The sequence below is a fragment of the Sitophilus oryzae genome, unplaced genomic scaffold (genome assembly GCF_002938485.1).
Source record: "Sitophilus oryzae breed Bouriz unplaced genomic scaffold, Soryzae_2.0 scaffold_1246_pilon_pilon, whole genome shotgun sequence".
Classification (NCBI taxonomy): Eukaryota; Metazoa; Arthropoda; class Insecta; order Coleoptera; family Curculionidae; genus Sitophilus; species Sitophilus oryzae.
In genome coordinates, this window is record NW_022145889.1 from 308,274 (window position 1) to 321,152 (window position 12,879).

Sequence of the window (12,879 nt, forward strand, 5' to 3'; positions counted from 1 at the left end):
TCCATATCTCTGGTCGTGATTGATAAAACCCTGCTACAGAAACATTGTTTTTGAATGGTGTTAAAACGTTTTTTCTGCAACATTGCAACAAAGATTCAAATGAAAGATCCGTGCAAGTTAATATTAATTAATAATATAACAAATATACCATAGGATCGAAAAAAACGGCGTTTAGTTGGCTTGGAAATGAATATCGATGACATTTCCCATATAAAATGACAGTGATTTTCTTTTCATAGCCATCGCTGACGTCTTTTTTTTTCGATCATACGGTATAGTTAGGTTAGGTTAACGCACTTGTTTTTTACTTTTTTGGTATCACATTTTATGCTTTTCGAATGAGATTTTAATGAATGTAAATGTAAGTATAATTTTATTATTATGTGTGTTTTAATAATAATATTTAGCCATGAATAAGTATAACAAATTTTGTTTAGTTTAGTTTGTTTTTAAGCTATATTTTATGTTTTAGGTTAGCTTTTAGCCAACTGAAAATTGAAGTAGATAAAATCAGGAATCAGGATACGAGTATATCAATCTAATGATAAAATCACAAATAATATTCAGTATTAATTATTCTCAATAATATTTTTTGAATGATGTTATAATCATTTGAAATTTTTAAAATAAGGACATAAAGGGGCCTCAAAGATTACTGTCACAAGAGGTAAGTTTCTCATTGCTTTATTTATTACAACTGATTGTTTTTATTTTTACTACTTTAGAAATGATTGGATATAGATTTTAAAGCTTTACCGAAGAGGAATTTGAAACCATGAATAAGACAATTCACCATGCGGAGACAATTAAACTATAAGTTTGCTATTTGCTAGAAGGAAAAACATACATACATTTAATGTTATACTTTCCTTTTGTATTTTTGAATAAGAAATATAAAATAATGTTTATACTGTACCTATATATTTTGTATTATTTCAGACATTCAACTTTAATTTTTTTTTTAAATTCGACTCACATTCGACTAATTCCTTATTTAATGAGCAGCCGAAAAGATCAGTAAGTTCTCAGTACTTGACTTGAAGTAAGTGATAAATTTCTTATTTTTATTTGTTTTTTTCAATTTGTTTGACAAATTCGACTTACTTGGTAGGGATATATTTACTGAGCAATTTTAATTTTTAAGTCAATGGATATAGAGATATACCTACATATTTTTTCAATAATGTTTATGTTTTTCGTCAATACAATATTAGTAAAAGTATATATTATACCTATCTGAAAGTCTACAATTTAATATCCATTAATGTTTCTATTGATTATAACCTATTACGAGGCTATTACTGATGTATTATTGATAACATAAAATTGCTAATGTTCGCAAGAAAAAACTGTTTCATTAATTGATAAGTAAATATTAAAAAATAATTTTTATATTTTCCCTCTGATGATGGTTTTTTAATGCAAACATTATCTATTTTTTGCTATATTATTTTAGCAATAAGTCAGTTAATTATAATTAATAATAGGTATAATTTGACCAATATTGTATTGACGTAAAATTAACAATATTACTAATACATCCCAAATTAGTACTTTCTTGAACATTACATTAGCAATGTTTCAATAATATTGTGAAATACAACCTTGCACTGCAATGTTATTTGGCGGAAGATTAAGCTACCCTGAAACCTTGCATAAACCTCCCTACAATGAAAAAAGCAATGTTACACCTTGCTTTGCGAAGTTTTGGCAATGTTCCAGCAATAAATTTTGCCATTGAATTCTACTCATACAATATAAAAAAGAAAATGTAAAATTACTACGATAATCGTGGGTCCATTTGCGACCCAGGATTATCGTGGTAATTTTACATAGCTTAGTAAAAGATTTCCATTTTCTGTGTAAAATTTCACAAACTTCTGTAACTAGTATTAAAGTAAAAATATGGAATTTACATAAAATTATGAAATAAATTACATATATTAATTGGTAATATTTTCCATAGTTTTATGTAAAATTTCACATTCACATTTGTATGGCAGGCAGTAGTTAACGGGTTAAACCTACGTTTGATGATGAAACTCAAATCTATTCTTCGTCATTTAGCGACCATGTTGTATCTAATGATGGTCCTCTTTACAGCTTTCCAGTTTTATATTTATTTTCTTTTTTATATAATCGTTTAATCAGTAAGAGGAATAGGTAAATTAGGTAGGTAGATATTTTTTTCAATTAAAATTTGTTTGAATGTATCGGTTAGGTTTATTTTCTTTTTAACCCATGGGGGCCAGAGATAACATAGAATTCATTTTATCTGTGCTCATGGCCAAGACTACACCTCATGGTCCTGTAAATACTTTTGTGTACAATATGGTGAAGGCACCATAATTCTAAAAATTGGAAAATCTGAATATAAAATAAGTTCTGTCTGATAATCTTGTTGCAAACTTTAAATAATATATAATTTTATATATTTTAAATATTGTCTATGATCAAAAATATGCTTTGTAAAACGTCTACTTAGTACCTTTTATTAGTTTACTACTTATTAAACTTTATAAATTATTTATTTCATATAATACTGTGGGAGAGGATATTGCTTAAAAATATAAAAATATAAATTCTACATTATATTTCAAACAGTGAAGTTTGTTTCATTACTGCCTAAGAATTAATTAAGTATATCTCGAGACAGTAAGAGAAATATTCCTTTGAGGTTTATACATTATTTTATTTAAAGCCACACATACCAGTAATCAAAAAAGTAGGTACAATCATAAAATAATTAACTAGAAAGAAGTGTCAACTCTGTGTTAAATCGTGGAAACACGATACGCCACCGAAAGCCTTCGTTGTCGTCTGGAGAACTAATTTTCCAATTGACAGGTTAACATGATGGCTTTATTTTTATTTCCGTTTCCGGTTATTCAATGGCGGGCCCTCTTTTAGTTTAAATGTATTTTGTACTCTTTCTTATCATAAATAAAACAAAACAAAATTTTATTCAAACATATTTATTTGAAATATGAGACAACGTGACTAAATAAATATAAAAAATAAAGAATTGAATGATTTTTTCAGCAATTACTTAATTATATGCAATTTTAACGTAAATTAGTAAGGTATAAGCATGACTTACAGTAATTTGTAAATAAATACACGTATTCACAGCCATCAGGGACATAAAACTGGGACAGGAACATGAAAACGGGAGCCTTATACAAAAACCTGAAAACAGAAAAACAATTTTTTTATACTAAAATTAACAATGTAAAAATATCAATAGGTATAAAATATAAATATACTGTTTAAAAAAAGCGTCCATTATTCCCAAAGAGATCTGGCTTATAAATCAAAAAGAAGAGACTTTTAGTCGGATAACATAATCAGATTATCAGTCCGATTTATTGCATTACTGACAATAAATCGCACATACTGGAGATAACTAATGTTGGCTATAGTTAAAAATGATCTTACCTTGCTGTATATTGTTTCCATTTTCAAAAAAATCGCCGATCAAAGAGATTATAACACCATTTTCTTGCATCTAAAAATGTAAAAACAGTGTTTATTTACTACCTATTTTTCATATACAAGGGACATACCCACTACTGCAGAAACGTCATTTTCTCCAGGATTCTTCATGTGATATATATTTTATATACTTTATTACCTTTATATTTATAAATTTCAGCCGAAATATTAAATTGAACTTCTAAAACGAAACTAAACGAAATGAATTAAAATGGCGTCGAATATTTTCTAATTTGTTCTAGAACAAATCTGAAGTTGTCTCTGAAACTCAAATCTGTCAATTCTAAACTGTGAAGTTAGGCAATAGTTAGACAGAAACATTGCTGTCCTTGTCTAGGCGGCCATACTTGTCAGGAGAATGACAGGAATGACACTAATGACTGTTTCCAATTTTCCTATTTCACTGTCACCCCCCTGGGTACAATATTTCATATTGAAAATGAAAAAGTGAATAATAACTCCAAAATTTATAATTTTTGATTTTGTCGTGCTTGTTTAATAATTTTTATCAATTTTAAATTTCTCGTCGGTTCCTTCGAATTTGTGTTATTATTGGTACTTTGGTATCCACTAGAAATTACCTCAGCAGAAGCAAAAGAAATGAGAGAAGAGGAGTAAGGGAACTCGGAATATGAACTTTACATTTGTCTAGTTGTAAAAAATATATTTGATAATTTACAATATTATATTTTTCAAGATGATGGAGATTTATGAAATTGTGCTGGAAACTATAATAGACAAATAATTACAGATAAGCAGACTATAAAATCGTTTTGATCACGCATACACTATTTATCTCTTTCAAAAATGAAATATTAAGAATTTGTGGAAAAAATATCTAATATCGAAATGACTGTAATATTTATTATCGCACGCACAACCTTTTATATCATTTTAAAATATAGTGCCATTATTTAACTAAAAATAAATATAAAAAAATCTCGACCTATTCAGTACCCCACTCACAGCCATTGTCACTGTCGGGTTGGTCAGAAAGTATATATTCGAATCTAGATTGTCGAACATCAGAGTGATAGAAGAAATAGGTTAGACCATTTTCTTTTAACAATCTAAATAAGCATAATATGAAAATCTGAAATCGATTACAATATATAAAAATTAGCTCCTTCACACATTGCCGGTGTGTGTCAAAGCGCTCTTACATGTTGTCGTGGGCACATGTAATCGGATTGGGATGAACAACAAAAAAAAATCGAAATTTTCAATTTTTTTTTCGCGAAAAAAACTTCATAATCGTGTTCCTGAAGTCGAAATATATATACTATATATAAAATAGCTCTAAAAGCCTAAAAGGCTCATGGCTTGATTGGTTATCTTTCTCCATTTGTTTCTGTCTTTTGCCTTTATTCTCCACCCATCCACTCTTATCCTTCTCAAGTCCTCTTCTACAGACTTTTTCCATCTGATTCCTGGTCTACCCCTCCTTCTCTTTCCACCTATTTCACGTTTCATTATCATACTAGGAATTCTTGCTTCGGCCATTCGTTCAATGTGTCCCAGCCATCTCAGTCTTTGTGCTCTTGCTACTCCCGTTACACTCGGTGCCCGATATAGTTGCTTTACTTCTTCATTTGTTCTTCTGGTCCATATGTTGTCTATCCTCTTTCCTCCAAAAATCTTCCTCAGTATTTTTCTTTCCCAAATTTCTAGCCTCGAACTTTCTGTTGCATTGAACGTCTACGTTTCACATGCATACAGTACTATTGGTCTTATCATTGTTTGGTACATTCTGATGTTTAAACTTCTAGAAATGTTCTTACTCTTAATAATTTTCTGTAATGCGCTGACATATCTATTTCCTGCCATTATTCTTGCCATAATTTCTTGAGTTACATTTGGATTCCTTAGAAATACTGCTCCCAGATATGTGAATGTATCTACTTCCTCAAACTTGTATCGTTTACCTCTCTCAGACTTCAATTATAGATATCTTCCCTTCTCAAAATCTCTATCTGACCACTCCATAAATTTCGTTTTCTTCTCATTAAACACTCAGCCTACTTTTTGCGCTTGATTTTCTAGTCTTTTGGTCACCGATATCAGGTCTTTCCGATCTCTTGCTAAGATGACCAAATCATCGGCAAAGGCTAAGCATTGGTGTCTTTTTGTATACAGAAGGCCCTCTCTGTTGATTCCCGCGTCTTTTATATTTTTTTCTAATACTACACTAAACAGTACTGTAAATATTTGGTCAATGGTACTTCTTCCTTTCCTAAATCCACATTGGTACTCTCCAATTTTTTCATCAATCTCCTCCAGTAACATTTCTTTTATACAGGGTGTCCGGATATTAATGCAACAAAATTTGGTCATAGATTCTTGAAAAAATGATGCTATTAACTTTTTTTTATTTTCATCAGTGGCGTCCCTACGGTATTTAAACTAAATATTATTGAAGAAAAAAATGGTACGCCAATGGTTTCTTTAAATAAAAATTATTTTTAAAATCTACATGAAATTTTGAACAACTTTATATCTTGATTTTTTGTTGTACGACGCACCGTTTTCGCATAAAAAAATAAAAACCATTTTCATACATGACCAAATCCCTAAAATTTCTATGTAAATTTTCATAGCAAAATTTAAAAAACGGCAATTTAGGTTTTTGGACATTTTGGTTCGCACTTAGGTAATAAAAACAAGATTTTGGAAAATAAAAAATTATTTTAAAAATTAAGTTTGCCGTTTTAAAAATTTTGCCAATGAAATTTACGGTAAAATTTTACCGATTTAGTCATGTATGAAAATGGTTTTTATTTTTTTACGCGAAAACGGTGCATCGTACGAAAAAAAGTCAAGAAATAACGTTGTTCCAAATTTAATGTAGATTTTAAAAATAATTTTTATTTAAAAAAAACAGTGTCGTACCATTTTTTTCTTCAATAATATTTAGTTTAAATACAGTAGAGACGCCACTGATGGAAATAAAAAAAAGTTAATAGCATCAAAAAATGTCATTTTATGGTAAAACAACGTATACCAAATTTAGTGATTTTTGTCCAACAGGGCCCTGAGATATTAAAAAAAAACTCTTTTTAGGGGCGAAATTCAGGGGGCTGTAAATTCGAAAAGGGGGGCCCCTCGCCAAATATAAAAAATATGAGTCACCTATTTTTCTTTCAGGAATCTATGACCAAATTTTGTTGCATTAATTTCCGGACACCCTGTATATGTTGCCAGTGCTTTATACGTTACATTTAGGAGAGCTATACCTCTGTAGTTTTGACACTCGCTCTTATCTCCCTTCTTATATGTATAGGGCAGATTATACTCATACTTTAGGGGTCGAAATATACTACCCCTAAAAATATTTGCACTTATATAAGACTCAACCTATTTCTGATGCGTCTCAAAAGTGGCTCACCCCTATAACTTTTTTATTTTTTCAGTTAAAAAAACTGGATTTGGTAAGTTAGTATATGACATAAATTAGGATTGATTGACGTATTCAACTATTTTCGGTCACTTCCTGTTTTACCGGAAATTACTACAACTTTTGATTTTTAAATGACATCCTCGGTATTTTTTAACTTTATTCGATAGAAAATAACACTCTGAATGACATAAATCTATATGTCAATTTTTGACATTTTTGCATATGGTTTATTTGAAATTATAACTTGCGGTAGGTAACGAAAATTTGACTCGAAATATCAAGTGTGTGGTATCAAATTATTCGTAAAAAAATACTTTTTCCAAATTTGCTAATGAGCCATCCTCGTTCCATTTGAAAAAATTGATATATGATTAAAATATGATTTGAGCATTTTCTAACTGGCCAGGACAAGATACTAAAAACATTAGTGTACGTATTTTTATTAGTACTTGATTAAGTATTAGTATTTTTAACATAGCCATTACACTCGAGATTGAAATTTAAAATACAATCTTTTATTAAAGGTGTATGTCAAAATTTGATGTATGATATGTCATTCTATTCAGAATGTCGTTTTCTATCGAATAAAGTAAAAAAATACTGAGGGTGCCATTTAAAAATCAAAAGTTGTAATCATTTCCGGTGAAACAGGAACTGACCAAAAACAATTGAATACGTCAATCATTCCTAATTTATGTCATGTACTAACGTACCAAGTCTCGTTATTTTATCTGAAAAAATAAAAAAGTTATAGGGGGTGAGCCACTTTTGAGACGCATCCGGCATCCGGTATAGTAATATTTAAAAATGCTTTAATCAGAAATGATTGATGAGATAAATCATATTAAAAATGATAGAGCCACGAAATGAAGTATTATAAGTTAAAATCACACAACCGGCTTTTTTGAGGCAACAAAACCACATCGTTTGTTTTCTTCTTGCTCTGAGTTGGAACCGCTGTCGACCTGGTCTGACTTGACTAACCCGAGCAAAAGGGCGTTAAAAAGTAAGACGATATTAGTGAACAGTAGCACTCAGGTGGGCGATTTACCTGTCCGTTGTAGGTGTTAGAACTCACACGCGGTCGCAGATTGCTTGACGAGATAGCCCAAGAGAGTTTTTGAACGCTCTTCTAAATTCTAAGAAGAGGGTATGTTTATACAAGGGATTTTTGAATTTTAAATTTTATTATACTGAATCTCGACTTCTTTTTTCTTCTTTTCTTTAAACATTCTGTTTAGCATTTTCCCGACTATGATCTATGCTTCGTACGAAACACTTGCGTGCCTAACACTTGCATATTTAAAATGCATTGTCAAAAAAATAAAAATGTTCTTTTATTTTCCACATCACACTCTACATTTCTTGGCGAATTTAGGACCCTTACTACACACCCATACAGTACGTCCAAATTAAATTACGTCTTTACAAGAGAGACACATGAGAAATAAATATATATTAAAGTGGACCTAAGTGCTCATCTAGTTCTGACGTATACATATGAGATATACGCAGGTTTATATTGATAGAATTGTGTGATACAGTGTTTACTAGTTGTATACCGTATGCACTCAAGATTCTAAAGAGAATTCTACTTTATTACTTACGTCTACGATCGATTTTTGTAGGTATTGCAGCGACTCTATGAAAGACACTTGTCCAATACACAATTTACCAAATTTTGATTTACCAAAAATTGACTCCAATGAGTGTATATTCTCATTTAATGACAAATAATTTAGCTGATATAAGTATGTATATATAAGTTAGCCCTGCAATATAATTTGTTTGATTTGGAAGCAATACGACAGAAAGAAGGTTTAAAACACTTCGAGGAACTTCTTAACGTAACACTTGGTAAGCTATCGATGGATCAATAAACATGTTTTTAATATTCAATTAAGTTTCATATAAAATTTAAGGTGAGATTGTTAATCTGAAGATAAAAAATAGAGCAAAGTTCAACAGAGTGGTCGATGAATGAGTATGCAAACAAACCATCTACTACTTGGAGGAAAAAAAAAACGGGGAAAGTAACTGAAAGAGGTACATCAGAACGTGGCGATATACCAGTGTTTACAGTTTTAGTATGTTGTTATAGGTACTTATATTTTTAATACATTTACGTAGAAATTCTGTTATTTTACAGTGTTTTCTTACTTCTGTTTTCTGTAGTGTTAATAATAGCGTTCCTTAATAGAAAGAAATATAAACATTTCATTTTTTTAACCGCTTACTCTATATTATAAGGAAAGAAAATGGTACATTTAATATAGACGAAAAATGGAACAATTTTATAGCTACTTCTCTTGACCTGACGAGATACTCAATGAAGATAAAAGTTTTGCCTCCCTAATTTTCGTTCAAAAGAACATAATTGGTATCACTGAACGAAACGGCAACAAAACTTTTTTTATTCCCTAAATTAGTTCATGAGAAGTAGTTATTTATCTAGGACAATATGTATACACGGAGCAAAATACATACGTATACACGCGGGAGTCACAAATGCAATGTGTAAACAGAGTTAAAACGTAATACACAAGCATTGTGTATCTTATAGCACACTGTGAATCCCTTACTTTGGGTATACATACGTAAATGCTATACTGTGGCTACATTGTGAGGCGGATGTTTAACCCTTGTGCATATTTACATAGATGGAATTGTGTCACCATGTGCCTACATCTAGTAATGTAAGCACATCGTAAATGTGATTTGGTGTGCTATATGGGCAGTTACCAGTGATTCAAAAAAAAATTCACAAATTTCGGGGATGATTGCTGGCATTATTTTTAATTTAAAAACTATTATAAATAAAAATAGTCCTTACTCTGACTTGGTTACCGAGATACAAAATGGAATGCTAGCAAAAAATAAATGATTTTGAAATTACTCCCCAATGAGTTAAGCTGCAGGTTTTATGAAATTTTGTGGTCTAAATAACCATCTAAAGACAACTTTACTACGAACTATTAAAAATAAATATGCTACGGCACTGACGAATGTATTGTTAACTTTTTTTTAATTAAACCTTAACTTTTTCTGCAAATACCGGCATTTGATTCAATGAAATTCATAAAGCCAACTTGATACGTTTAGGAGCTACTTCAAAATTAATATATAATTAATTTATTCATTTATAATAATAATAATAATAATAATAGCTCCCGTATATAGCGTTTAACGCCTTGGGAGTAGCAAGGTACAGTTTGCTATACTAGAGCCGTTCGGTATGCAAGGAAGGTTGTGTGGTAATGTGGCTAGCACTACGCTTCAACCGCCTATTATTACCTCAGGATTATGAATCCCAAGTACTCATTTAAGGCTGAGTCGACCTAGGTACCCAAACTATTTTTATTTTAATAAAACTAGTAGACTGATGAAATGCCGGGTGTGGGATTCGAACCCACTACCTTCAGATTGGTAGACGAGAGCCTGTACCTCTACGCCATCGAGCAGCATATATTCATTTATTAACTTTAAAATTTAGTCAGAAATTATCTCCCGAAATTAGTAACTAAATTATAATTCTTAATTAAGATGTATAACGAGACAGTTGGTTGAGCTGTCATTTATTTTGTTTGAGAAATCACCATCAGGCTATTTTTTTTAAAAAGTTTTTTTTTACTAAATGTAAATGTCATATTGAAGAAGACGTTGCGTCTATCAAAATAAAAATAAAGAAGAAGTTTTACGCGTCGTATAAATAAATAAATAAATAACGCTTTATTGTACAACAAGCCAAAATAGCTTCATCGACAAAGCATCTAAACAACAAACAAAAGCATAAAAAATATACAAATAATAAAAGATCTAACGAAGCATTGTATGATGCGTGATTACTTTAATAAAAAAAAAACGTTAAAATTAAAATTACAAATAGAACATACATGGACATTACAAAACAAAACAAAAACAAAAAAAAACGTAACATTAAATTTTATATATATGTATTTGTCAATTTGACATTTTAAAGAATTTTAAAATTCAAAACTGGATGAGTCGCTTAAAATGATTCTCGAAGATTTCATTTTTAAATCCACTGTATATGGAAAACGGTAAGTGCAAAGTAGGTAGGTAGTAGTACCTATACAGCGTGGTCCGAACTGTATTCCTTCGGTAGCATATTCTGCAGATAAAAATAAGTAAAAAAGTTCCTATAAATGTATGTCCTAAAATGCTTAGTTTCAGAGATACAGGGTGTAGAAGTTTTATTTTTATTTCGATTTTTTCTAAATAATTTCTGAAGTAACGTCAATATTTGGATCAATATTGGTGTTTGGGAGTTTTTTTGACATGAGAAATTTTATTTTGATATCAATATGATTCCTACTAGTCAAGGGCGCCACCTACATGTGCTTTAACTGTTTTGTAGCGTAATAACTTTTTGTCCGTACCTGTATAAAACTACCGAGTGAAAAAATATACATCTCTGTGACTTTTTACGTAAAAAATATCTCTATGTAAAAAACGCTACGAGCAACCGTTCTTAAGATATTTAAAATGGAAATAGTCAATATATGTCATTATTGACGAAAAATAAACACGTTGAGTAGATAGTTATTTCACTGAAATAATTTGATTAACAAATAAAATTGATGTTTTAAAAAATTTCGGGGTAGAAAATCGGCATCCTCGAAAACAATTCTGTTAAAAAATCTTTCTACTATTTTTAAATAGGAAACAGGAAAATTGCAAACTGAGTGAGGCACTTAAAATGTTGACCCTGTACCGAGTGGGTCAAATTCGACGCTTTTAAATGGAAACACCCTTTTCTATAGGAGATAGACGAAAACTAATATCAGTGTCTGGAGCTCAATTTTCTTCAAAAGCATGATGGTGAAAACCGCACATCAATATCTGTTACCGTTTCGGAGTTACGGAGTGTTTTTCAAAAATGTGCATTTTTAACAAATCGCTGTAACTTTTTTGCTATGGAAAATTTTGTATTTCTATGAAAATATTTCCAAAGCACCTTTTTACGTAGAATTTAATGGTTTAAGTATAATTTTTTTAAAATTAATAATTTAAGAGTTATCAACAGAAAAATTGATTTCTTATTTGGGACACTCTCTATCTTTTTAATTCACTAAAAAGAATTTAAAATTACCTTTCCAAAAATATAGCACACTTGATATTTCGTTATAATCCCCTTCGAAATACAGAGTTTTTAAAAGTTCGCCACTTTTAACTAGTAGGCTTACCCCTTAATGCCCTTAATGGAACTCGAAAACATATTTTTCCAGCAAGACGACGCACCGCCTCTGAACGCTGAAGTTATCAGCGAATTTTTGCAGCCAATTTCAAGAATAATTGAATAGCTAACCAAGATCCCAGCCGTTGGCCGTCGAGGCCGCCTGACTTAGTGCCCATGGATTTAATCCTATCGATATATTTGCGGAAGAATAAAGGTTCCATATTCTTCCGTATAATCTAGACAAGAATTAAAAATACTTAACAGTTATGAGAGGGTATCTTTCACCCCCACTGAGTTAATGAATTCCGCGAGAAATGTTCAAAAACTGCCCCGTCTGTCCATAACAGAAGACGGTCGATATGTCGAACACCTGTAGCAAAATCTCATGTCATGGTTTGCTATGGTTATTTTTATTGTTATTAGATATATTTTATGTGTGTTGATGTTGGTTAAATATATTTTAAATTGTTATAAAATTCTGCATCTCTCATAGCAAATATTATTTTCGTTTCTATTGATGCTCACAGCTAGAATTTTTTTGCATTACAGCCGGTGCCGTTAAAAGCCTACTTATTTAAAGCGGGCGAATTTTTATATACTCTATATCTCGAAGAGGAATCGATAAAAATATCAAGTGTGTTATATTTTTGGAAAGGTAATTTTAAATTCTTTTCAATAAATTAAAAATATACAGGGTCTCCCATATAAAAAATCAAATTATCTGTTGATAATTCTTAAATTATTAATTAAAAAAAATATACTTAAACCATTAAATTCTACGTAAAAA

The 12,879-nt window shown here is 30.4% G+C and overlaps 1 long non-coding RNA gene across 1 annotated transcript; it reads left to right on the forward strand.

Annotated features, from left to right (window-relative positions):
- Positions 1 to 281: 281 nt before the first annotated feature.
- On the forward strand, positions 282 to 1,031 carry LOC115874241. The gene is made up of 3 exons (XR_004048803.1): positions 282 to 361; positions 473 to 667; positions 726 to 1,031. It is a non-coding gene; the product is annotated as an uncharacterized LOC115874241 (long non-coding RNA).
- Positions 1,032 to 12,879: the final 11,848 nt, after the last annotated feature.